The sequence below is a fragment of the Chanodichthys erythropterus genome, chromosome 3 (assembly GCF_024489055.1).
Source record: "Chanodichthys erythropterus isolate Z2021 chromosome 3, ASM2448905v1, whole genome shotgun sequence".
Lineage (NCBI taxonomy): Eukaryota > Metazoa > Chordata > Actinopteri > Cypriniformes > Xenocyprididae > Chanodichthys > Chanodichthys erythropterus.
This window is the reverse complement of record NC_090223.1, coordinates 56,881,030-56,908,155: the sequence shown is the minus strand read 5'-3', so window position 1 is coordinate 56,908,155 and position 27,126 is coordinate 56,881,030.

The following is a 27,126-nucleotide window of genomic DNA, read 5'->3' as shown; positions in this document are numbered from 1 at the left end:
GATCAATATGTTTCTGGCTAAGGGTCTCCAGACAAGGTCTACGGGCCCAACAAGAAGATTCTGGATGAACTGAAGTCGGAAAGCGGCGCCCCTACTGGCGAGATGAATGAGCCCCTGCCCTCCTTCCTCTTTTGGCAAAAACAGTACACTCTGTGGGACCCAGTGCAGCCGGTCCCAGGAAAAGTCCACCAAAACTGCTTGTATCTTAGCCAGCAGTTGTGCTGGAGGGTCTACACATGATAATCGGTGCCACAACATTGATGACACTAAATTGTTGATCACTAGTGTTCGACCCCTAAAAGACATGTGTGGCAAGATCCATTTCCATTTTTTAAGACGTCCTTCAACTTTTTCTAAAACATTGTCCCAGTTTTTACACAAAAAAGAATCATCTCCAAGATAAACACCAATATATTTAAAACCACCCTTGTTCCAAATTAAACCGGCAGGTAAAACAAGTTTGTTGTTGACAACAACATCATCTGCATAAGCAGATAATTTAAAAAAGGTTTCACATCCAGGAAGTTTTACACCAACAAGAGATTCTTTTAATTTGTGCAGGAGTAAGGAGTACAGCATGCCAGATAATGAACATCCTTGTCTGACCCCCCCTATGAACTTTAAAAGGAGCACTTAAACCACCTTTGATCTTTACAATACTCTCAATGTCACTATACAAGACTTGAATAATTTTTATTAGGCCAGAGCTGAACCCAAACACATCTAACGTTTGCCACAAATACTGGTGTTCGACTCTGTCAAATGCCTTTTCTTGGTCAATTGATATCAGGCAAATTTCGCAACCCAATGAATTGGAGAGGTCCAAAACTTCACAAATTAAAATAACATTGTCAGTTATCAACCTATTGGGTATGCAATAAGTCTGGTCAACATGAATAACATGCTGCATAACATTTTCAGTCTCATTGCCAACACCTTCGACAAAAGTTTGTAATCTGTGCAAAGCAGAGCAACCGGCCTCCAGTTCTTTATCTCCTGTAAATACCCTTTTTTAGGGAGAAGGGTGAGGATTGCTCTCCTGCAACTCAAAGGTAAATGTCCTTTTTCTAAACTGTCTCTGAGAACAAACAACAAGTCTTTGCCAATCACAGGCCAGAAAGCTTTATAAAAATCCACAGGAATTCCATCCATGCCCGGAGATTTACCACTTTCTAGACTCTGCAACGCAGAGTATAATTCATCAGCAGAGATCGGTGCATCCAGCTCCATGTTGGCCTCTTCGGAAACCTTAGGTAATCCCTCATAGAAAGACTGCGCCACCTCTGGTCTCTATGGGAACTCACTCTTTAAGAGCTTCCAATAAAAATCAACTACAGATTTACGGATGTCCACAGACTCCTGCAGCAATTGTCCAGTACTGGCAGACCGCAGAGAGTCTGCTTTGTCCATTTTTTCGTTCAAGGCCAAAAAAAAAAAATGAGAAGATGCATTCATTTTGGCAATATTTTGATGACGTGAGCGAACCAGAGCACCTTGACCAGAGAAACCCAACAGGTTAGACAGAGCTGACTTTTTCCTTTTTAGAGCTTTAAAATGTTCTCCTTCTCTTGTTTAGTCTGCCAAATCTTGCAGCTTCACTATTTCACTCTCCAAAGCTTTCATGGATCTAGTCATGTCCTTTGTGACATTGAGAGTATACTGTAAGCATAGCTGTTTTATATTGACCTTCCCTATGTCTCACCACTGTTGTAATGAAGTGTACTCAGATTTTTCTTTTGTGTATCTATTCCAGAAATACTTAAAAGTATCTGTAAAAGCATGATCAGAAAGCAAGGATACATTAAAATGCCAATAGGCACTTTTACATTTCACATCCTTAACAAAAATAGCAACTTGTACGAGGCAATGATCTGAAATACCAACTGGGTGTATTGAACACCCTTTTAGTACATTACTCTGATGTTTGAAACAGTAAACTCTATCAAGCCTTGCCAAAGACATAAAATTATCTTTAATATGAGACCAAGTATACTGCCGCTGAGTGGTGTGCAAAAATCTCCAAACATCACATAAATCATTCATCTCAATTACTTTTACAAGACACTTCTTACTAGCTCCATGTGGTTCTGGGTGGTTTCTATCTAGAGCTGCGTTCTCAGTGCAGTTAAAATCACCCAGGAACATGTATCCCTCAGCACTACAGTTTCTTATTACATCATTTAGAGTGTTTAAAAAAACACTCTTTCTGGGCCTACAGTAGGAGCATAAACATTTATGAAAGTAATTTTTACACTTTCAAATACAGCTTGTATTTTTAACAAGCGACCTGGAATGATTTCCTCAGTAACACAAGAGATGGGTAAAAAATCTTTAGAAAACAAGATACCCACTCCACCACTGTTGCTACACTTATGACTGAGAAAAACTTCCCCATCCCAATCTTTCTTCCACATGGTTTCATTTTCAGCTGTGCTATGGGTTTCTTGTAAAAAAATTACATTCAGTTTTTTTAACTTTAAACAAGCTGAAGAGGGAAACTCTCTTCACATCCTCTGGCACCATTAACGTTTAAAGAACCCAATATTATGTCACACATAGTAAATGTTAGGTTGCATTTAAACAGAACAGAGAGGTTAACACAAACAAAGAAAAACAAAAACAAAAAGCCACTTAACCATCATTAGCTAATTGTGCTCTCGCTTTTATCATCAATTTTTTTAAAACCAAAAATTTTGCTGGTCTGTAAAGGTCAGTTGGCCGGAGTTTTCTTTATTTTTCATGAAAAATTTGACTGAGTCAATGAACAACTTTAAATCTGGGAAAAACTCATCAATTTTCACTGATCTCAAACCTTTGGTTCTTTGTAAAAAGGACTGAATTTTGGTGAAAGAGTAAGCACTCTCCACATTCATCTGTGTGTCTCCACTAAATACACTTTCAGACTCTTGCATGTTCATCAACACATCATCTGACTGAGAAGAGATGCTCATAGGATTCATTTTTGACACTTTTGTAACTTGTTCAGTGTTTGATTTATTTTCTGGATTTTTTCTCTTGGTTGACAGTTTAGAAATTTCAGCATCCAACAAAGCATCTTCCTCATTAAACAACACTGTCAAAACATTTTGATTCTCTTTTAAAACATCTTGTGCGTTTTGATCACTCACTACACTTTCTGTCTGCTCATTCTCCTGATCACTATCATCTCGGTTTTCTTCCTGCACAGTTCTCTGTGGTTCGCCGGGTAAAGAGGCTTCTCTTTCGGCCGGAACGGGCGGCAGATCCACTACAGCCCGCATCTCACCTGCTCCCTCTGGGCACGAGCGAATCACGTGACCAACAATTCCGCACCCAAAGCATTTCATCGTCTCTGATGTTACATGCATGGTGTAATCAAAGTCATCAACCTTAAACTTAAACACTAAGTTTAACTCTTTGTCGCTCTTTTTGAGAATCATGTGTACATGTCTCCTAAAAGACACAACGTGTTTAAGATGAAGAGATTTACAGCTGATAGGGATCATCTTTATCGGAGTTACTAGTTTTCCATATCTCCCTAGTTCTTTTTCCAAAAGCTCATTTTTCATAAATGGGGGTAAATTCGAAATAACTTTTTTGGCAGGGTTTACTAGAGACAAAACTGGTGTGTATGTGTCTTGAATCACAACACTCTCAAGTAACTGATTAACTTTGTCCACACTGTCTAAAAAAAATCACAACTGCACTATTCATCCTAGAAGCCGATTTAATACTGTCATATCCGACAATCTCACCCACCGCTAGACTACAATCCTCAACCGAGCATCCGTTAGGCGGAGAAAGTTTTATAGCGTGCCAGCGCGTGAGCTTGTGCAAACTACTTTGTTTACCTGCTGCAGCCATGCTGACTAGCCACGCCGGCAGCCGCCGCCTCCACCTTTTGATAGGGAGAGAGTGATAAAACAGAGAGATGGAAACAGGGTAGTTAAAGAGATAGAGGCAAAGTGAGGGAGAGATAGATGGTCAGAGAGGAGTGTGTGTGTGAAAAAGAGAGGCAGAGAGGTGTGTGTGTGTTTGTGTGTAGGGGTGTTGATTCAATGAACAGACTTGTTTTAAGCGTTAACTTTTATTGCCATCACGTTTGCCCACCAGTTACACACACAGTGGCCAGCAGATATTGCGCAAACTCCCAGAACACTCCAAACATTGCGTTACTCACAAAACCTTGTATGTACAAGGGAAAACATAACTTAACAATTTCCCCTTTTTTCTTTAAAGAAAAGTGCTTTAAGAATGCAGCTTGTAAACATTACTTTTCAGAACAGGTAAACAAAGAAATGTATATGTTAGTTAAACACAAAAGAGGCAAAGTATTGCACAGTTCTTTCAAATTTTAAGTTGACAAACACCTTCACTGAGTGCCCCAAGTAGTCCAAGTGCTGATGCCCCCTTTTTGGTCAAGCAGTTAGCCAGCTGCTCTTTGGTGGCGGACCACACAACCTGCTGAATAGTCAAGGCACAGTCTTTTTTCTGTGACAGATTTTGTGGATTTAACTGCGTCGAGAAGAGAATGATTGTCTGTAACACATACAATGGGCACAGCTTTGGACGAACAGTCCCCAGTGGTGATTTCTGAGAAGAGAATAGCTAGAAAAACTGCACTATCAATCCCATCTGCAAGGGCCAGAGTCTCTCCTGCTAATGTACTCCGCACGATCCTTGGAGTATTCTGCGCTTGGACTGCCAGGATATGGGTGAGAATTTTCCATTTTTACCCATAAGCATGATGAGATGTCCACCCTGTGTGCCTCCATCAGAGAGGTTTCCCATAGAGGAATCACTGTACACCACAAGTTTGATTATGGACTCCATGGACTGTAAGCTGCAGTTGTTTTGATCTCAATGTTGAACTTTTCAGCCATGCCCTTTATTTCTTCGTTAATTCACCTCCATTGTCACTAAACAGCCTGAGCGGAGGACCATGAACACTGATCCAACAGTGAATAAACTGCTTCACAATCTCTTTGGGATTTTTTGTTGTGACAATACTCCCAGCGCTGAAGCGGGTAAAGTGGTCAATAGCATGCAAATACCACGCATTGTGGTCAAGCTCATGTAAGTCAATAGCCACAGTTTCGTTGTAATCTGAGGCCATAGGTAGAACAACTATTGGCTTGTGTTTTGGCTTACTGTACCTGGTACACGTCTCATAGTTCATTACAATGTTTTGAAGAATAGTGCCGCTTTCTTTGTCTTGAGTGCCTGAGCAGGTGAGTAACTTCTGCAACCTGTCAACTGAGGCGTGTCCAAACTTTCTGTGTAGTTTCCAAAGAATTTTTTCTTTTTCTTTTGTGGTCATGTTCTCTCTAACAATGAGAATCTCCTCTTCGCTTTGAGTCTCCTTATTGTTCTCATCTCTCAGGTTCACACAATAATGTCCAGAAGATGTCAGTTCAAGTTTAACAGGCTGTTGGAACATTGTTGCTTTATCATGTGCAATGTCTAACACGGCACTTGCCCTTTTCAGTGAGGCCTTGCTTAAAAGCATTGGTATGTTTGCTGTAGGGATGACCCTGAAGAGTCGACGATTCGAATCTTCGATAGGAGGAGCCTGATTCGACTACCAATCTCTCAGTCGAATTGTTGCAGAGGTGTTATGAGACGAGATATGGGGGCGCTCAATATCTGATTTTACATAGACCTACCGGTTCTTTCCAATTAGGTTAATATACAGCCTATTATGTTAATACTATAAATAAAAATGTGAAAAGAAAGAAGCTTTTAATAAATATTTTTAATGTGCGTGAATAAATCCAACCTGTGACCCATTTAAGTTTCACTTCCATGATCCGTGACCGACAGATGAGCATCTTTACGGCAGGTAAACATTTGTATTTAATTGTATTAAGGTGTACAATTGGATGCACTTTGAAATGGTAAAAGATGATCAAAAAAACATATGATGCAAGTTGTGCCAACAGCTCATGTCCTAGAACTCAATGAAAACACTGCGGCGCGCTTCTTCCAGCCAACGCTATTTGAAAAGACTCAAACGGACACAGGCAGATCGCGTGAAAGACTGGATTTTTGTCTCTCAATCAGGTAGGGTAGCTACAAGTGATTTCAAACTATTTCAGCCGGATATAATTTGATTTTTGGATGATGTTAATGTTTAGCTAAAAAGACTGCCACTCCAGTTTATTGTCTCTGCAGTTAAAACTTCCTCGAGAGCCCATGCCACCAGAGTTGCCATAGAAACCTCCTCCACAGCCCATTTCAGATGGCCTACTTGAAGTTGAATTCAGGAAAAGCTCAATGTAACGATGCTGCATATGATTCTTGTCTTTTGACATGGCAGACACAGCATCTTCATGAGATCTGAACTCAACATCTGCCTCTCCTGTAGACTTTCCATTAGGTCCTACATCAATGTGCACCCTCACAGGGTTCAAAGGGGCAAGGAAATGTGCAATATCTGCCTCCGTAGCACGGAACAGTAGGCCTCTCATGTGCACGAAATGGCCACTGTGAAAGCCCGAGTTTGAATCGCTGTTGTAACCATGACCCCACATTCCTCCTTTTCCTCTATCACCACGCACACGCTCTTCAAACATGCCGTTACCAAAGCAGTAGTTGTTAAAGCCATTTTTCTCCACACACTGTTCTTGTGCAGGCTGTGTCAATCACTGCTGACCCCAAAGCCTCCACCATGAAGATATCTGTGTCAGACAGACATCTTTTGGCTCTTCATTCTTTGTCACTTTAACATGTTCCCTTTTGATTGGACAGTCCTTTGCCCAGTGAAATGTGCTCTGACAAACTGCACATCTTGTTCTTCTGCGATGTTTATCAAGGGGGTTCGTGCCTTGCGCCACCGCATGGCTCTGTTGAATGTTTGATTTCCTTTCTCTTTTGCCTGTATCTCGTATAATAGGTGCACTCATTGTCATTACTCATCTGCTGCGCACTGCTGCCCTCGCGTGGTGATGTGACGTCTCCGAAAATTCTTTTCAAAGCTGACTTCATATCAGCGAAGGAGACACTGGGACAGGCTGTGAGTGCTAACTGTTTGTCTTTTATGTTGAGTCCGGCCGTATCCAGCAGTTTGAAGGCTAACACGGCATCTGGGAACTCCATTTTGAACTTGCGTAGCCTGTTGTACCTGCGTTCAAACTCGACAGTGTAGTCAAGTCAAATTTATTTATATAGCGCTTTTACAATTGGTAATTGTTTCAAAGCAGCTTTACATATTAGAAGCACAGAAAAAAAAGGGAAGTGGTTAAAACTGTACAAACAAGCGTGGTAATATGTAACATATACAAGATGGTGCTACATTAAGCCAATGTCGGCTGACTTCCAGGGGTGGAAAAAACCCCCTAGGAGAAAAACCCAGCGTGCTAGCACTGGGAAAAAAGTCCTAGGAGGGAAAAAACCCCTTGGAAGATATATATATGTAAATGTATATGGAGATCAAAATCTGAATTGTACATTTTTATTATAGAGATTAAAAATCGATTATATATAAATATATGTAAGCGGATACGGGGATCCTGGGCTACGTTGTAGTCAGGTCCAGACGCAGGTTCTCCATCTGACCTGGATACGGCCTGGATCCAGCACCCGGCAAACCTCAGGATAAGCAGAGAGACAGATATTAGCGTAGATGCCATTCTTGTTCTGATGTACAGGTATATCTAGTGTTATAGGAAATGTTCTCGGTTCCGGCCGACCTAATTATTGCAGCGTAACAATCCTTTAACGGATTTGAAAAATGTTAATGTATTGATAATGTGTTATGTGTATGCAAGAGCAAAGAGATGTGTTTTTAGTCTAGATTTAAACTGACAGAGTGTGTCTGCTTCCCGAACAATGCTAGGAAGATTGTTCCAGAGTTTAGGTGCTAAATAGGAAAATGATCTGCCGCCTTCAGTTGATTTTGATATTCTGGGTATTATTAACTGGCCTAAATTCTGAGATCGCAATAAACGTGAAGGACTATAATGCATTAAGAGCTCACTTAGGTACTGGGGAGCTAAACCATTTAGAGCTTTATAAGTAAGTAGCAAGATTTTAAAATCTATACGATGTTTAATAGGGAGCCAATGTAATGTTGACAGAACTGGGCTAATATGGTCATACTTTCTGGTTCTAGTAAGAACTCTAGCTGCCGCATTTTGAACCAACTGTAGTTTGTTTAAAAGCCGAGCAGAACAACCACCCAGTAGAGCGTTACAATAATCTAGTCTTGAGGTCATGAATGCATGAACCAACTGTTCCGCATTTGTCATTGAGAGCATATGTCGTAATTTAGATATATTTTTTAGATGGAAGAAGGCGGTTTTACAGATACTAGAAACATGACTTTCAAATGAAAGATTGGTATCAAAGAGCACACCCAGGTTCCTAACTGAGGACGAAGGTTTAATGGAGCACCCGTCAAGTGTTAGAGAGTATTCAAGGTTTTTTCGTGAAGAAGTTTTTGGTCCAAAGATTAGGAAATCAGTTTTTTCTGAATTTAATAATAAGAAATTTCTTGTCATCCAGTTTTTAATGTCAGCTATGCATTCTGTTAGTTTTGTGAATTTGTAGGTTTCGTCAGGGCGCGAGGAAATATAGAGCTGAGTGTCGTCAGCGTAGCAGTGAAAACTAACACCATGCTTCCTAATTATCTCTCCTAAGGGCAGCATGTACAGAGTGAAAAGCAACGGTCCTAATACTGAGCCTTGTGGTACCCCATATTTAACCTGTGATCGATACGACATCTCTTCATTAACTACCACAGACTGATAACGGTCAGATAAGTATGATTTGAACCATGCCAAAAGCAATTCCACTAATGCCAATATAGTTTTCAAGTCTTTTTAAAAGAATGTTATGATCGATAGTGTCAAAAGCAGCACTGAGATCTAATAACACTAATAGAGAAATACAGCCACGATCGGATGATAGGAGTAGATCGTTTGTAACTCTAACGAGAGCAGTCTCAGTACTATGGTATGGTCTAAATCCTGACTGGAAATCCTCACAGATTCCATTTCTTTCTAAAAAGGAACACAGTTGTGTTGAAACTGCCTTTTCTAGTATCTTTGACAGAAAAGGTAGATTCGACATTGGCCTGTAATTTACTAAATCTCTCGGATCTAGTTGAGGTTTTTTAATAAGAGGTTTGATAATAGCCTGCTTAAAGGTTTTTGGCACGTGTCCTAGTGTTAAAGATGAATTAATTATATCAAGAAGTGGACCTACGACCTCTGGAAGCATTTCTTTCAGTAGTTTAGTCGGCATTGGGTCTAACATACATGTCGTTGATTTTGATGATTTGATAAGTTTAGATAATTCTTCCTCTCCTATAGCGGCGAATGATTCTAGTTTTACCTCAGGGACACTACAGTGCACGGTCTGAAGAGAAACTGTAGACGGTTGCATGTCTATAATTTTCTCTCTAATATTATCAATCTTGCAAGTAAAGAAGTTCATAAAGTCATTACTGCTGTGCTCTATGGAAACGTCAGCAGTTGAATCTCTGTTTCTAGTTAATTTAGCCACTGTGTCAAATAAATACCTAGGATTATGTTTGTTTTCTATTAAGAGATTTGAAAAATAAGTAGATCTAGCATTTCTTATGGCTGTTCTGTACTCAATCATTTTTTCTTTCCACGAAAGGCGAAAAACTTCTAGTTTTGTTTTCTTCCAACTACGTTCAGCTTTTCTAACAGCTCGTTTTAGAGCCCGAGTGTGCTCATCATACCACGGCGTTGGATTCGTTTCCTTAATCTTCTTTAGACGTAAAGGAGCGACCGCATCTAATGTGCTGGAAAAGAGAGAGCCAATAGTTTCTGTTGCAGCATCGAGTTCTTCTAAGTTGTCAGGTATACTAAGGCGATGAAACTGCTCGGGGAGATTATTTATAAAGCAATCTTTAGTGGCAGACGTGATTGTTCTACAATATTTATGGCTGGGTGGTGGTTTTGTAGCCTTGGCTAATTGTATTATACACGAGACTAAATAATGATCTGATATATCATCGCTCTGCTGAAGAATTTCAACAGCATCAATATCTATTCCATGCGACAGTATTAGATCTAGGGTATGATTACGACAATGAGTGGGTCCTGACACGTGTTGTTTAACTCCAATAGAGTTTAAAATATCTGCAAATGCCAATCCAAATGCGTCTTTATTATTATCTACATGGATATTAAAATCACCAACAACAAGGACTTTATCCGCAGCCAGTACTAACTCTGATAGAAACTCAGCAAATTCTTTGATAAAGTCAGTATGGTGCCCTGGTGGCCTGTATACAGTAGCCAGCACAAATGTCAACTTACATAATGTTACATAAAGCACCATCACTTCAAAGGAATTATATTTGAAATTCTTTTGAATGATTCTGAATATATTACTATAAATTACAGCAACACCTCCCCCTTTGCCTTTCTGTCGAGGATTGTGTCGATAATCATAACCTTGAGGACTAGATTCATTTAAAGTAATGTAATCGTCTGGTTTTAGCCAGGTTTCTGTCAAACACAGCAAGTCTAGTTTATTGTCTGTGATAATTTCATTTACAATAAGTGCTTTTGAAGAAATAGATCTAATATTCAGTAACCCAAGCTTTATCATTTGTTTATCTGATTTATCTGTGATTTTCATTTTTTGAACATCAATTAAATTTTTACCCTTAAAAGGTTTTGGAAGTTTTTTGTATTTACTAGTTCGAGGTACAGACACAGTCTCTATGTGATAATATCTAGGTGAAAGTGTTTCTATGTGCTGTGAATTATCTGAGTTCTGTGACGTGAGGCGGCTAGCAGACGGTCGGTTTAGCCAGTTTGTCTGCGTCCTGATCTGGGCCCTGGTTTGTCATGTTTCAGCTCTAAGACTATTTGCCAAATTTCTAGAGAAGAGCAGAACCATCCCGGGAGGGATGAATACCATCTCTTTTCAACAGATCAGGTCTGCCCCAAAAGCTTTTCCAATTGTCTATGAAACCTATATTATTCTGCGCACACCACTTAGACAGCCAGCCATTGAGTGATGATAACCTGCTAACTATCTCATCACTCCGACGAACAGGAAGAGGGCCAGAACAAATTACTTTTGCTGACATTGAATTTGCGAGTTCACACACCTCTTTAATGTTAATTTTAGTGATCTCCGACTGGCGAAGTCGAACATCATTTGTGCCGACGTGGATAATGATTTTAGAATATTTACGTTTAGCATTAGCCAGCACTTTTAAATTTGCTTTGATGTCAGGTGCTCTGGCCCCCGGCAAACATGTGACTATGGTGGCTGGTGTCTCTATTTTCACGTTCCGTGTAATAGAATCGCCAATTACTAGGGCACTTTCAACAGGATTCTCAGTGGGTGCGTCACTGAGTGGGGAGAACCTGTTTGATGTTCTAATCGGAACAGAAGAGTGGTGTTTGTTCTTGCCATTATGCCGCCTCACAGTCACCCAGTTAGCCTGCTGCGTGGCTTCTACAACCGGAACCGAATGTGTAGTGTTTACTAGGCTAGTCGCATCCAAAGCAGTATCTAAGGCCCTTTCATTCTCACTATCCTCAATTAAAGTTTGGATGCGTGTCTCTAATTCTGAGATTCTCTCTGTCAGCCTGACAATATCCCTGCATTTATCACATGTGTAAGTCTCACTGCTGACAGAAAGAGCTAAGCTGTACATGTTGCATTTACTACACATGATAATCGTCGGACATGACTGACCGTGTGTTTGATGAACGCCGTCCGAAAAACTGCAACGCACACGGGACTCGCTGGCTGGATGTCTCGGTCGCTTGCCGGTGCCTGGGGCGAGGGTGATGTGCGGGACGCTGTACCTCGCGGTGGATCGATGAATGCCGGGCAGCAACGTCTCCACAGCTTCCCGATCTGGCGAGGACAGATCAGAATAACATACATCGGATAAATCCGCCATTCAATCGACAAGGAAGGTTGGTTTAGAGGAAAAAAAAAAGAAAGTAGACGGTAGCTAGCAGGCTATGGCTAACACTAGGTGATTACGCTGGTGGATTGCTAGTAATAAATCGTTCCGTTTAGTAATACTATGCAATAGGTTAAGTAATCTAGTGAAAAATAAGAAAGTTATATTATGCGAATAGGAATAAAGAGAAGGATTTAGGATAATCTCCACGAAGCTCCGAGCGTAGATCAGACAGCTGGCAGGCAGCAGCGTTGAGCAGCGTTGAGCAGCGTTTTCTAGTCCACCATGGACACACCGCACTCTCTGGTGACACGATCAAACTCCATGTACGCCTCATACTGGCGATCCATTTCTTCTTTTAAAAACACAGAATCTAGTTTCTCCAGAAGCGCGGACATACCGGTGTCGGCATTCAAATCACCAGTGGGAATCTCCAGTGCACTTTCCCTCGCTCTTCCCATTAGCGACAAGGTAACAGCTAGTGCTTGCTTCTTTTTGTCCAGATCGGTGACTAATCTCCAGATTTCAATCTCATTTACTGGCAAAGTTACTGCTTCCGGCCCCCACCATTCAGACAATGAAAGATAGTGCCAAAAAGATCTGTACACTGTAAGAAAAGAAAAAGTTAGTTCAACTCAAATTTTCAAGGCAACCGACTGCACAGAATTTTTGAGTTGAAGATATCAACTTAATTTTTTAAGTTTTGAAGAACTACAATTATTAAGTTGCGTCAGCTAAGTTTTTCAAGTTCTGACAACTAAGTTTTTTAAATTCAAGTTACTGGAACTTTCAAGTCTGTAAAAGCTTACTATTTTGAGTTCAGATTACCATCCCCTGTAATAACTTACTATTTTGAGTTTAAATTACCCCCCACATTAAATCATCCACTGACAGTAAACCAGTTAATTTATGCATGTTTATTTGAACGACTTTGGCACAAACAGCTTTACAATTCCACAATGTAAACAAGTAATCTTATGACCTAAGCAGATACATCAGGTTTCAGTACTATAATATGGGCAGTTTTATTTTTTACTTTCCGACTCTTGTTGAGACCTTACAAATAATGCAATATTGACAAAGATAAACAGTTGTATAGTGCCTAAGAACAGAATTGTCTAAATCCCCAGCTGAAAAAGCCAAATTATCTGAATTTTCTGAACTTTGAAATTAGCCAAAAATGCAAACATGCAGGCTATAACAGTAATGGTGAAACACAGCTTGCTTCTAATGAACAATCAATACCGTAGTCTCTTACATAAAGTCTCTTACATAAAAACTAAGGTGGTCTATGTTAAGACTTACAAAATATACAAACATAATAAATGAACAGACATGATAAAAGAAATCTTCCCCATGGACACTTGCCACACCAGCAAAGATGCAGACTAATGGCAATGCTGAAACAAAGCTTGCTTCTACTGAGAAACAATCAATAGTCTCGTGACAGTTATATGACAGCTAAAAATAACAGATTTGTTTTTAGTCAAAATAAAGGAACAATATAAAAACTATACTGTAGTCTATGTGTAGACTTACAAAATATCCAAACATAAATGAACAGACATTATAAAATAAATCTTCCCCATGGAAAATGAATCACTGGTTTAACAGCTTGGTCTTGAAGCTCCGGACACGCTGTGAGCAATTGGTGGACATTTCCATGAAAATGTGCTGCATAGTTTCAAAGGTATACCTGATGTCTTTTGGGAACTCCATGTTGAGGGCATAAAGCAAGCCAAAAAGATACGCAAGGGCAGTCGGGGTGTCTGGGATGTCTTTCAGGACAATGGTTTCCTCCAACAAAAGGGCAATATTAATGACTGCGTCGTTATCATCATCAAGCACTGTGAGGACCCCCATCTTGATGCCTTTCATCTGTTTGTCATCTGCATCAGTTGCCTGACAAAACAAAAACACCACTGAAACAATGTTCTGTAGAAAACTAGTCAATAAAGAGTGATGTCTATTTGTGTATGGCCTCTTTGCTATACAACACTACTAAAAGCTGAAGGTCTTCCAAGCTGCACTCACCAGGCATCTAGAGAAAAGCTTCTCAGTATTTTCCCGCAGAAATATGGGAAGACCTTCCACAGCTGCCTGTCTGCGATGACTTGTGATGTCAGATGTCTGTTTTGGAAGAATATAAAGACAAACAAATACTTTTGTTTAGCTCTGTGAAATGTACTTGTGCATGTGCACTTGTGCTTGTACTTGTTCCATTTGTATTCCCATCTCTACAATTGTACATGTAGGCAGATAAAATAATTGCAGGCTCTGTTAGTTTGTTAGTGTTTCTTTTTGTCTTGTAAGGATAAGTTTACTATTTTGCACTTTGAGCCCCCTTTCTGGGTTATCTTGGATGAAATGGAGTGTTTGATGAACACTCAACGAACACCACTAACCAATCGATAAGTTGCACATCTTTGAAAACTAACGTTTAGGGTTGATTTAAAGACAGGTTTGTGAATGCATGTAGCTAGCCATTATGAAGCATGGCAGGGCCAATTCTAAATCAGCCAAAAGCTCAAGATGGGACCAATAGTCAAAATTCTGGCGTCAAACACTCTATTTCATCAACCCAGAGAGGGGGCTCAAAGTGCAAAACCGTGAACGTATACTTTAAATATTACTGTATTAAATAGTCAATCAAGATGGAACTCGCTCACCAATGTAGCTGATGCAAAAAAAGAATGAAGTTATATTACATCAAAAGTGCAGAGTGCTAGCTTGGTAGTTCCTTCTTGATTAATGGTTTAAATATTAGTGGACAAACTGAAGAAAAGGCCTTGTAGTCAATATAACAACCTGTTTGTCAAGCATTTCCAAAAGGGTTTCCATCTCTCGACTAAAGGCGCCCTTCCTGGCACGATACAATTTCAGCAGACGAGGGGTGAACATCTCAAGGGCAGCTTTAAATGTTCCCATCAGGTCCTTTGTGGTCACACGAGTGAACTCTTGACAAATCTGAACGAAACAAATGCAATACAAATACAACAAGCTGATAGTGTGCCCGAAGGGGCTGTAGCCCCTATTGTAATTGTACGTTTTCCCTTTTATTATTATTATTCTTCCTCCCGAATGGGAGTCTATGGCAGCCCTATCAACGGAACATGAGAAAATTATGAAATTTGGCACAGTTGTAGAGATGCTCATGAATAGTGATTGGACCAAATTTGGAGTCTCTAGAACCAACTCTATAGCGCCACCACCAGTTCAAAATTTCAACATTCTAACGGTTTTAACATTTGAACTGTTTGTCATAGAAAAATTAAATTTAGTTCATCTGATTCGTCTCTTCATGCTGATGCTATTCAACTTCTTACATTAAGTCTCCACCCATTACAGTAGCGGCCATTTTGAAAAGTACAGTATTTGTTTTTTTCGCTTCTCCTCCTTCAAAATTTGTCCAATTTTGTCCAATCTTTGATCAGATTATCTTTGGACTGAGCCGCACAGAAATGACTGAACAGATTTTTTTTATTCATCTTTGTTCAAAGGTTATGATGTCACGAAGTTAACGAGGTTGACCCAAAATTAGTATAGAGGCTGTATCTCGGCCAAACTTTGAGCAATCGAAACAAAAATTCGTACCCTTCATCAGAACCACGGTCTGAGGGTCTATGCCAAACTTGGGAACAGCGCCACCTACAGGTCATGAGATATGAAAAATGGCTATTTTGGCCAATAACTTTTGAACAGTTTGTCAGAAAATCAAGATCTTGTGTCTATGGATTCCTTGGATCATGCCGAATCCGACGATACCGATTCTGTCAATATTGGATGAATCACGTGTCCGCCATTTTGAATTTTGTCATAAATTGCGATATCTTTTAAACAATTTGACATATCTTCACAAAAATTGGTATGTATGACCTTTAGAAGGTCGTGAACGTACCTGAGAAGTTTCAGCACAGCGCCACCTACTGTTCCACAGATGTAATGATTATTTCAAAAACGCTTATAACTTTTGAAAACACTTTCCAAAATGTGTATGCTTCATGTCATTTTATTCCCTGGCTTATGCCGATTCCGACAATGTATCATTTGTCATTTTCCTTAAATGTACCTGTCTGCCGTATTGAAGTAAATGAAAAACAGTTTTTTCGCTACTCCTCCTACAAATTTTGGTCAATTTTGTCCAAAATCAGCTCAGATGATCTTTGGACCGAGCCGAACAGAAATGACTGAACAGATTTTTGATATTCACTACCATTTCCGAGATATTCATCTCTGAATGTGACCTTGCTTGTGTTTGTTGTCTTATGCTAGTTAGCTTAGCACAGTAATTGCTTAGCATGCTAAACTATTGCTATTCTTTCTAATGTGGTCTTCAGTCAACAGGTTAACCAAAACTTAGTTGGCATTAAATAACTTTGCATACTAATATGGTTAACATGCTATGAAGCTTTTTTTTTTGTGAACTCTTTCTCACACTGAAACCTCTGCTTAGCATACTGATGAGCTTGCATGGCTGATTAGCTCAATGTGTTACGCCACGGATCCCGAATGCTCTGCATCGTGGGTTCGAAACTCAGTGTGACACATGCCCAGACCGCATGAGGTACTGTGGCAGGAAAAGATGCAGAACTTGTGTCTGTTCTAGGCATTCTGCCTAAAACTGGTCTAATCTGAAGCTATCACATGCAATTCCTTTATGTCCAAATTCGTAGTTATTCTTCTTCCCCCTGTATGGTAATCAATGAACCATAAGAAGGAAAATTATCAAATTTGGCATGCTTGTAGTGATAGTAATTAAAAGTAATTTGACCAACTTTGGAGTATCTAGGACTAAGTCTATAGCGCCACCACCAGTTCAAATATTCACTTTTGTAAAGGTTATAACTTTTGAACCCTTTGTTCCAGAAAAATGAATGTCAATACAACTGATTCCTCTCTTCATACTGATCACATTCAATATCTTACATTAAGTCTCCACCCAGTACAGTAGTGGCCATTTTGAAAAGTACAGTATTCCGTTCTTTCGCTACTCCTCCTTCAAAATTTGTCCAATTTTGTCCAAACTTTGATCAGGTGATCTTTGGTCTGAGCCGCACAGAAATGACTGAACAGATTTTTTTTATTCATCTTTGTTCAAAAGTTATGATGTCACGAAGTTAACGAGGTTGACCCAAAATTGATATAGAGGCTGTATCTCGGCCAAACTTTGAGCAATCAAAACTAAAATTGGTACACTTGATCAAGACCATGATCTGAGGTTCCATGCCAAATTTGGGAACAGCGCCACCTACAGGTCATGAGATCTGAAAAATGGCTATTTTGGCCAATAACTTTTGAACACTTTATTAGAAAATCAAGATCTTGGTGTCTATGGATTCCCTGTGCCATGCCGAATCCGAGGATATCAAATTCGTCAACATCGGATGAACCACGTGTCCGCCATTTTGAATTTTGTCATAAATTGCAATAACTTTTAAACAATTTGACATATCATCACAAAATTTGGTACATATGACCATCAGAGTGTCCTGAAGGTACATGAGAAGTTTCAGCACAGCGCCACCTAGTGTTCCACAGATATAATGATTTTTGCAAAATTGCTTATAACTTTTGAAAACATTATCCAAAATTTGTCTGCTTTATGTCATTTTATTCCCTGGTTTATGCCGATTCCGACAATGTGTCATTTGTCATTTTCCTTAAATGTACCTGTCTGCCATATTGAATTAAATCAAAAAAAGTTTTTTCGCTACTCCTCCCACAAATTTTGGTCAATTTTGTCCAAAATCAGCTCAGATGATCTTTGGACCGAGCCGCACAGAAATGACTGAACGGATTTTTGATATTCGCTACCATTCCCGAGATATTCATCTCTGAATGTGACCTTGCTTGTGTTTGTTGTCTTATACTAGTTAGCTTAGCACAGTAATTGCTTAGCATGCTAAACTATTGCTATTCTTTCTAATGTGGTCTTCAGTCAACAGGTTAAACAAAACTTAGTTGGCATTAAATAACTTTGCATACTAATATGGTTAACATGCTATGAAGCTTTTTTTTTTGTGAACTCTTTCTCACACTGAAACCTCTGCTTAGCATACTGATGAACTTGCATGGCTGATTAGCTCAATGTGTTACGCCACGGATCCCGAATGCTCTGCATCGTGGGTTCGAAACTCAGTGTGACACATGCCCAGACCGCATGAGGTACTGTGGCAGGAAAAGATGCAGAACTTGTGTCTGTTCTAGGCATTCTGCCTAAAACTGGTCTAATCTGAAGCTATCACATGCAATTCCTTTATGTCCAAATTTGTAGTTATTCTTCTTCCCCCTGTATGGTAATCAATGAACCATAAGAAGGAAAATTATCAAATTTGGCATGCTTGTAGTGATAGTAATTAAAAGTAATTTGACCAACTTTGGAGTATCTAGGACTAAGTCTATAGCGCCACCACCAGTTCAAATATTCACTTTTGTAAAGGTTATAACTTTTGAACCCTTTGTTCCAGAAAAATGAATGTCAATACAACTGATTCCTCTCTTCATACTGATCACATTCAATATCTTACATTAAGACTCCACCCAGTACAGTAGTGGCCATTTTGAAAAGTACAGTATTCCATTTTTTCACTACTCCTCCTACAATTTTTGTCCAATTTTGTCCAAAATCAGCTCAGGTGATCTTTGGACCGAGCCGCACAGAAATGACTGAACGGATTTTTGATATTCGCTACCATTCCCAAGATATTCATCTCTGAATGTGACCTTGCTTGTGTTTGTTGTCTTATGCTAGTTAGCTTAGCATGCTAACCAGTTGTCATTCTCTTTAATGTGGCTCTTCAGCTATCAAGTTAACCATGAGCTTCATTAGCATTAAGTTAGCTTAGCATGCTAATATGGTTAGCATGCTAAGTAATGCTTTTTTGTAAATTCTTTCTTACACTAAAAGTTCTCTTCCACAGATTGTTGAATGTGCATTCTCAAGTAGCTCAATGTGTAAAGCCAGTTACCTGATGAGCTCTGCACCCCAAGATAGTGGGTTCGAATCCCAGGTGGAGCGGTTTTATGAAATAGTGTGTTTTGATTCCTTTACTGCCTCTTGGATTAGAAATAAATGCTTTTTGTTTCATGCTGTGTTCATTTTCATCTAAGCTTATGTACATTCTGAGTTCATTTTCGCCCGTAATTCTGAACCAGCTGTTTCATGTTTGTTCATTTTCTGCTGTTTTTCCTCTTCCTGCTCTGTATTGCGCTACAGCATGGTGAGCTGCAGAATGATCTAAAGTAGTTATTAAATATAACATTCAGTGCAGTTTTATAAAAATTCTTCATTTTGAGTTCATTTTCACATGAACTAATAAACTTCGGCAGGTGTGCCAACATTCACCTGCACAGTGGTGCAATGAGATGAGGAATGGACACTGGACTCGGAGGTCGTGGGTTCGAATCCCGTGTGGTGTTCCTTTATACAATTGTGTGTAATGAGTCATTTTGATACCTTTTTTATCCAAATAAGCATTGTACTAATCTTTATTCCTCTTGAATGAGATACAAGTGTTTTTAGTTCATTCCCTGTTCATTCTCTGAACTTCTATTGATTTTCATTTCATTTCCACCTGTCCTTCTGAACCAGCTGTTTTGCATGTACATTCAATTTCTGCTGTTTTTGCTCTTCCTGCTCCGTATTGCGCTACTGCCCCTTCTGGGGCTTGGCCCCGAATTGCTGCTTGCAGCTATATTTATAATTAAGACTGCAAACTCTCAGCCATGATGCAAATGAACCTACATACACTATGATGAAAAAAATATAACACAAATGTAAACAAATGCACAAAGTTCAAGAAAAGAAAAAAAAAAAAAAAAATGCCTTGCCTGTTCTTCAAGAAATAACAGGGCCACCTCTCTAGAACCTCTGAGATCATGGGCTCCATCTCTACAATCTCCATTCTCCTAAGGGAGAATGTGATGTCTATCTTCTGTCTGATGAACTCCATGTCCTTGTTTTTCTTCTTCATGGCTTCAACCAGGGAAGACCTCTGGTCTTCCAAGTCATCCTCAGTGTGGCTTTCAGGATGATCTGGTACATGGTTGACCTCACCTCGTTTTGTTTTTTTCAAGGAAAAACTTCCCTCCGGACCACCATCCCAATCATCATCATCTCTTCTTCGCCTGTTGACACCATGATCATCTGCCTCCTCCCTTCTTGATCTCCTGTTGACACCAACCTCATTACATCCAGCTTGACGTAGTTTTGACCTGTAGTTCCCCATCTTGTACTTTATGCTGGTTGTCCATCCCGCATATCCAGTACCACCACCAGGCTCTTTGAGGCAGGGATGTTTGTTGACAAGTTCAGTGGCAACAGAATCGAACTCATGTTTTTCAGGGTAGGCTTTCACAGAAAATATTTCTTGTGCCAGCTTGTCCAGAATCTCTTTTTTCACATCTATGGTTACATGTAAACCCTTCCCTGATATTTCAAACGTGTCATTCCCCTTGCGGAGTATCAGTTCAACATCATATGATAATTGTGTTACTGGGAACGGAGTGGGCCACTGTGAAACGTTCCTCCTATATGTCCGCACAACTGAAGATAAGCTGTGGATTGAGTGGATTGTGGATTTGAGATCCAATGATGGCTGTGTCAAGGGAAGAGATGGAGGTGGTGGGGATGGCATGTCCTCATTGCTCCACAGAATATGCAAGACAGCCTTTTCTGAAGGCAACTCTGCTATGTCAATCAGGTTGCAAACTGCCTGGCCAAAGTCTGAGTCTTCATACTATATACAGAATTTACCCACAAGTTCAAGTTTTTGACGCAGTTCATTGTACAGTTCCTCTAAAGTTTCAGGAATTTTGGTCAGCCATATCTTACGGACAAGTTTGGGATTTATGTGGACCAGAAGCAACAAAGCCTGTGAGGACAAAAGAAGAACAGATATTTGCATGACACTTTAAACTGAAGCCATATACAGTCATGGCCAAAAGTATTGGCGCAAATTCACTAAAGAATTGTTGGTTTTTAAGCAAAATTTGCACACTTTTGAAGTTTTTTTGATAAAATAACCAAACCGGGATATTTTCAATAGCTCAACACAACTGAAACAACAATTGGTTTCCCCAAATGTAACAGAATATATCACCAAAATACTGCGGGAAGTGAATACATGGTCGAAAGTATTGGCACCCTTCACAACAAGTGTCTTTTGCTGTAATAAAAGCACACTTTTCATTGTTAAAATCCAGTGCTAAGGTTATGGGTAGTCAGATGTCAGCTGTGGTACCACCCTTGAAAAATATCAGCCCATTTCTAATGGACAAAAATCTCCAGTTTACTCACTTTACATCTCTGTTGGTTTATATGGACAGTATGAGGTTTTCTTCATGTAGAATCGCATTTATTATCCTTTACAAATGGGCTTATAATACTCAGGAATGCTACCACAGCTGACGTCTGACTATCCATAACCTTAGCTGTGGATTTTAACAATGAAAAGTGTGCTTGTATCACTACAAAAGACAGTTATTTTTTGAGTGCCAATAATTTTGACCATTCAGTATTCACTTCCCGTAGTATTTTGGTGATATTTTGTGTTGAATTTGAGGAAACCAATTTTTTTTGTTTCAGTTCTGTTGAGCTATTGAAAATATCCTGGTTTGTTATTACATAAAACCACCTTCAAAAGTTTGTGAATTTTGCTCGAAAACCAACACAATCGGAGGGATGCCAATACTTTTGGCCATGACTGCACTTAAAATCAAATCATTAACAAATGACAAAATTATGAAAATTTTGCAGTAGCCAAGCCCTTGGGGTCACCATCAAAGTTCTAGCAACTTGATATGCAGCCAATGGGTGGTAGTCGTTCAAAGTCTCTGGATCTAGGATCTCTAAATCTGAGTGACAGTTTTCAATGAATTGGTAAGACCGATAATGTTCCATGTACCAAGATGATAACCTTGTGGTGACAAAATACACTTTCCACCACTTGTCCACCAATATGTGTAGTATTCCAAAGAACTCTGGCAGTCCACTGCATTCACCCGCAGACACTATCATGTCCCTCACATACTGGGTCCCATACAAATGTACTTCTTTGGCAAGAGACACATCATTTTCATTTGGGTACTTCTTTTCTAGTACTGTCCTGAGCTTTTTATCTAAAGATGATATTTTCACTCTATCTACACTACCAACATGCAATTTTGGCTTGAACAATTGCTGTGTGTCAAGAAGATATGCCATGAGCTGTTGATGCGTAGTGGAAAGGGTGAGTAGTACATTCTTAAAACAGTGAGCATCATTAATTGCCTGTTTGAAAAAACTATGCTTAGACTCAAATCTAAACGTCCACAGATCCACTAATGGCCCAAAGCACCGTGTGAGATGCACATAGTTATCAATGAAGTGATGCTTTGGTTTCAACTTAAATTCAGGAAAGGTGTCAGTGAGTAACTGTCGATGGTCAGCCAATTTATTCCCTAAGTAACATAATGTTCCCTCTGATAATGTAGTAGACACCGTAATCTCCACAATCTCTTTAAGGTCCATTAAAATTTCCCATGACTGCTCTTGTTCAGGTATATAGCTCCAGATCAAGAGAGGTAGCATACGTAAAAGTGCCCAGTTTTCATGTCCGTTACCATTTACCTTTCCAGATGCAAGGCTTGTCTTTGTAATTGCCTGTGGCTTGTTGACCAAATCAGAGAATTTGTATGGAAACTGTTTTATGCGGTTATTCAGTCCATCGAATGTAATGAAACCTTTTCAAATCAATTCTTTCAAACACAAACTTAACTCCACTGCGACAACACCTTCAAATAGATCATGCAAAAGATCAGGGGGAAATCCAGTAACTGGGTGGAAGAAAGACAACTTACTTAAAGCACAGGATGAAATAACCCCATTCACACATGGCTTAGGCTTATCAGTCAACTTGAGTTGTTCCACAAAAGAATCGTGTTGCGTCACAGTTCTCAGTGGAAAGTTCCTTGGTTCACAATTTCCAATTTGGTGTCGACTGATGCAACAAAATCTGCAGAATTTTTCGACATTGAAAGCTTCCTGAAAACCTGCTAAGCTATGTGCACCAAGGTTATCAGCACAGACACAGAACACTGTTCCCTTTACAAACGTATCTAGAGCTTCAATATACACTCCTATCTTTTCAAGAAATCCAAGATCCTTAATCAAAAGATAAAGAAAGGCATCATACCCAAATTGTCTGACATCGACAGTTTTTCCAAGACAAGCCAGTTGAATTAGGGGGAGAGTAGAGCGAAACTTGCTTAGTAAATTCAACAAAATCCAACAAAATCCAATAGACAGCAGTAATTTTATGGATTTTTTTTTAAGGGACCCCAAAGGATTACATAGTTACAGATCATCTATGTAAAGTCCTATAGAGATACTTGCATCTTGCACACCCAGAAGACCATTGTCTTTGTAGTACTGTCCATCTCGAAAAGAGCAAAATTGACCTGGGTTGTCCCCCTGACTAAATACCAACTTCTCCACAAAATCTGGCTGTCTCAACAAAGTTCCAAGAACTTGGATGATTGAAACATAACCCATAAACAAACATTTGTTTATTTTATATGTATACTCAGTAGGCTGAATTACAGGGAACTTATCTTTAAAAAAAAGATTTCTCCAGTGATCAGTGGCCAATGCACCCTTTCCTTGAGTGCTTACAATTAATGGATTTGTTTCCAAGACAGCATCATTAATCTTATGGAGAACACTATCATCTAATTCAATGCCATGTTCTGCAAGCACTGCTCTTTGATACCTTGTTGAGAGTGGGATTCTGAAAGATGTAAAATGTCATTAAACCCCTCAACTATTTTCTGTACAGCGTGTCTACTAACATGCAATTCAGTTTGCATACGTAGAAAAAATCCAGCAGCCCTGTGTTCAAGAGTCTCAGCATCTACATACTCCTCCTTTTCTTGGACATCTGAATTTCCAGAACTACTTGGAAGTGTATCTTCCTCACTACAGATACCTAATGGTTGGTCAGAGGAATCTGTCTCAATGGACACAGGTTCATTTTCTAAGTCTGCTCTTAAACAGGTTCTGATATCACCATGCTTGTGTTTCCTACTTTTGTGTGAACTAAAAGTCTTTAGATTGTTTGTTTTAAAACTACATCTCAAGAAGGGGCAACACACAGTCTCATGTTTTTTTAAATGGTGTCCAAGGTGTGTGAAGAAAGACTGCTGCGTGCAGATTTCCCGGAATTCACATAGATCACAAAAAAAGGTGAATTTATCTTGTATTTTTGCTGTCTGAAAATGTGATCTGGTCAAATGTGACTTTAAGGCACCAGGTGTTTTAAAAGTACATACACAGTCACTGTAAACACACGGCCAGTAAGCTCCTTTTCTGTGCTTGAGCTGATGGTGCCTAAGCAGACGCTCTTGACTGGCACTGGCAAAGCTGCAGAAGAGACACTTAATAGAAAACCTAGCACAAAAATAAGAGGAGAAAATGAACACATACTTCGCAACCGTTTATGTTAATGCTGTTGATCTTCAGGGCTAAAACACACAAAGGTAGGGCTGGTTATTGTTCAAAATCTTTCGATCCGGTGCCAATTTCGATACCTCAGTTTCGATACCAGTTCCTAATGATACTTTTTTCGATACCAATTTTATGAAATCCATTTTAACAAGATTACAGAACACATTACCTAAGAAAAACTTTGGTTTTATTTTTTCAGTTTGACAGAAAGTGAAACAAAAAAAGCAAAAAGGAACAAAAAATGTTTTATAAAGAGCTCATGCTCACCAAAGCTGAATTTATTTTAATAAAAAATACAGTAAAACTTGTAATATTGTGAAATAGTATTACAATTTAAAATCTTATTTGAATATATTTCAAAATGTAATTTATTCCTGTGATGTCAAATCTGAATTATCAAAATCATTACTTAAAAACTTCGAAATCTGACATGTGTCTCTTTTCATACAAATAAAAGATATTCTATAGTTTCAATTGATATATTACTTATGTCTCTATGACAAAAAATGACGGAGTATTTTAAGTCTGTTTTGCTGCAATGTGAAAAAAATCCTACAAAACGCGCCGTCGCGTTAACAGACTTAAGTTTAATGTCAATGAGCAAAGCAGACGTGCATAAAACAATGCCATCATTCATCGTGAATAACAAACATAATGGCAACACAAATCTTTCAATTAATATGTGGACAATAATTATATTGAGCTTAGCTGTTCAAAATAAGCTAGCTTCTAACCGATTAGCTAGTGGGGGATTTTGTATTGCCATAAACGCCTCGCCTGGTTATGATTTATCGCTTTTGTTTCCCGCAATGAAATGTAATACAAATATCAAATGCATATACATATACATATTCATACGATTAGCTTACCGTTAGAAGGAATGTTTCTCTTCGACAAAGACGTCAGGGAAAGTTACCGCTGGCATCATGGTGGACGCAAACTTTTGCAGGGAGCTCCTGGGAAAATCCTTGGAAACCCCGTCGCAGCCGGTTGCCATGACAAATTTCAAATGAGCATGCGCAGATAAGTTGAACTCACTCTAACTGGGTGTCAACTACAACTTCAAAATAAACTCAACTCAATTTATAAAATGAGATGAACTTTTCCTCAGAAACGTCTGAAAGTGAGTTCAAGTGGTTTACAACAGCTAGTTCAAGTTCCAACTAGCAATTTTATTGTCAGTGAATGCAAAAATCTTAGTAAGATGAACAATTTTGAGTTGTCGTTTTTACAGTGTAGACGTGTGCAGAGGGATCCGTGAATGCCCTGTGATCTGCAAACACAGATTCAACACTTAAATGCTGAGCTTTGCACAGAATGTGTAAGAATGTCTTTTTACAGTGGTTTGAAAATACAAGTTAGACCGTGTTTGTTTGCAAATTGTGAGGAGGGCATTTGTAGATTTATTTTTATGGAAAAAACAGTGAAACAGCTGTGCCAAAACTATGAAAACAAATGCAACACAATCTACAAACAAATAATGACCCTCATGCGCAGACGAATCACTTTGCATTCATTCAAATTTGGTTGTCAAGTACAAGTCACTGATTTCTATTTGTGAATCATGGAGAGTCTATTTGTAGATCATGTTTTACATTTGCAGATCATAAGGAGTTTGCAGATTTGGAATCTATTTACGGATTGTGTTTTGCATTTGCAGATTTTAAATTTATTTGTAGATCTTGTTTTGTGTTTACAAATTGTAATATGCATTTTCGACTTAAAGTCTCTTCATGTTCACTGATTATGGCATTATTTTGTCACAACAGCGAAACAATAGTATCAGAATTATGAAAACAAATGTGACACAATCTACAAACAACATGATCTTCACCTGCAAACAAGTCACTTTACATTCATTCAAATTCTGGTTTTCAAGTACAAGTCACTGATTTATATTTGTGAATCAGGATGTGTATTTGTGGATTTTTAATCTTTTTGTAGATCATGCTTTATATTTGTGGATCACAAAGAGTTTGTTTGAAGACTTTGTATCTATTTGTAGATCTTGTTTTACATTTGCGGATCAGGACTTTGTTTGCGGATTTTTTAATCTATTTGTAGATTTTGTTTTGTGTTTACAAGTTGTAATATCTATTTGTGACTTTTAGTCTGTCCATTTTCAATGGTTTTGGCATCAATTTACCCCCATATAATACAGCTAACTGGCTAGCGAAGCAAAAACGAGTTGCTCTTTGTATATGTCCTTGATGCAACCAAAAAATAGCAACAGAATGGATTTCTTAAAAACATCTTCCCTAAAAACCTGATAAAACATTTTTACATTTCATGATCTAAAATCCATAATTTTATTTTGGGCTGTAAAAAAAGACTTCAATATTTCCTTCTTTCTTTTCCTTCTTCTGAATTTCATTCAACCATGCTTTTGGAATGGCATTTTTCATTTCTTCGTATTGTTTCTTAACACTTCTTATATCATATTCTTCTTTAGCCTCCTCCAATTCATCAATAATTACTTGAACTGGTAAAAACCCATCTTTTACCTCATATAAAATGTCTTTCATTTTTGTAATCCCAACCTGCCACCATTTTTTAAAGAACATTTCTCTCCCATTAATCTCAACATGCTTATTAAAAAACAATGGTTGATTTAAAATAATTTCCCATCCCTTTGGTTTAAAATGTACCTTTGAGAGAAAAAGACCCCAAGCTTTTAAAATCTCTTTGTAAAAATCAGGTGCCCCTTTTAAACATCCATTCTTTCATTTTCATCCATAAAACACTTAAATTTATT